Genomic DNA, 1,632 nt, shown 5'->3' with positions numbered 1-1,632 from the left:
TATTTATTTATTGTTTTTTGAGACAGGGTCTCACTCTGTAGTTGAGACTGACCCGGAACTCACTATGTCGCCCAGGCTGGTCTTGAACTCACAGCGATCCTCCTGCCTCAGCCTCCCTCCTGCCTCAGCCTCTCGAGTGCTGGGATTACAGGAGTGTGCCACCACGCCCGATGTATTTATTTATTTTTAGGCAGGGTCTCATTAAATCACTAAACTGCCCAAGCAAAGCTTAGACTCGCTTACAATCCTCCTGCCTCAGCCTCCCAGAACGCTGGGATTACAGGTGTGTGCCCCATACTTGGCTTTGGTTCCATCGATGATGCCTATGCCAGGCACTGTGCAGAGTCCTGAAGACCCTAAATCCTACAAAAGCCAGTTCCCAAAGGTTCGCAAGGCCGCCTCGCTTCCTGCCCATCCCCGCAACCCAACTCCTGCGGGTGGGCGGGTCCAGCCTGGGGGGGGCGTTCTGATGCGCACCACTTGGAAACCGTGATTCTTGGGTTTTGAAAGACAGCCGGCTGGGGCAGGTGGGCTCATTAACCCAGGGAGACGAAAGGATCCTTGTGTTGGGCAGGACAGAGTTGGGCTCTCTGCAACTGTCATTCCGATGAGGGCTGAACCGTGGGCCAACCAGCCAGGCCCTGATGTCCTTAAGGCTCAAGTCGGTTTCCATTTTTCCAGTTTCAAAGGTCAGTTTTATGTAGGTTTTATTTTTCCAAAAGGGACTCCCTGTGACTTATTGCATAACCGCTTCTTTCACTGATAGGAAAATGGTAGCTTTTAGCATTTACCCAGCCACCTATCTATTTAGGTGGCTATGCCTTTGCCTATGTAATTTCTTCTGTTTCCGCTTTTGTATTAGGATATTATTGAGCTGTCTCCAGAAAGATCTCGTTTTCAGAATGCCCGAAATAGCATCGTGACTTTTCCAGGGTTAGCCATGCCTGAAAGGATGCACAATGTCTCCCGCAGCCCCACTGGGGCCCCAGCTTCGGAGGGGCCCTGTGCCGTGAGCAGAGGGTGCAGCCAGCCTTGGGGGCGCCCTCTGGGTGACACCCCTGTCCTGGCCACTGCACCCGGGCATGGAGTGTTGGGGCCACTCGGCAGGCAGACACTTGGGACGGTTCCGCCCAGTCGCCAGGCCTCCCAAGGCCTCCCAGGAGCCCTGAGAGCCGAGGGAGGCAGGGTCTGACCGCAGCCTTGGCCTCTGGGATCCCCGAGACTCTTGGGGTGTGCACCCCGACACGGAGGCCAGTGGGCCAAATGCAGCGTCTTCTCAGGAGAAGTGGACCAGGGTAGGCAGGGCTCGGCCAGCATCCCCACCTCCTCAGAGGCCCCAGGCCTATCCCAGCTTCGGGGCTCCCCACATGGTGCTGGGGACAGGGGTCTATCTTCTGAGAGATGTTTCCTGTTCTGAGGGCTTTTTTTTTCAGTCTTCTTCTGTGAGGTCTCTGGAATCCCGATTTCAAATTCCCTGCATCTCACTGTCCCCTCTCTCCACCCCCATGAACTTTCTGGCTGCTCTTGCTGCTATCTGGAACATCACTCCTGCCCTTCTCAGACTCCTGTGTTTTATGCAATCTCGAGCAAAGTAAAAGAGGTACCAGGGGGAAGGGGGAGGGGAGGTGACGA

The 1,632-nt window shown here is 55.1% G+C and overlaps 1 long non-coding RNA gene across 1 annotated transcript in view; it reads right to left on the bottom strand.

Moving 5' to 3' along the window:
- LOC104865338 overlaps positions 1-1,632 on the bottom strand; it is a 10,424-nt gene that overhangs the window by 3,980 nt on the left and 4,812 nt on the right. The gene's annotated exons all lie outside the window — the stretch shown is intronic.

Source organism: Fukomys damarensis, unplaced genomic scaffold, assembly GCF_012274545.1.
Source record: "Fukomys damarensis isolate Sample0158 unplaced genomic scaffold, DMR_v1.0_HiC HiC_scaffold_22, whole genome shotgun sequence".
Lineage (NCBI taxonomy): Eukaryota > Metazoa > Chordata > Mammalia > Rodentia > Bathyergidae > Fukomys > Fukomys damarensis.
Note: the sequence above shows the minus strand (reverse complement) of the source record. Positions and strands in the feature narration are given on the sequence as shown.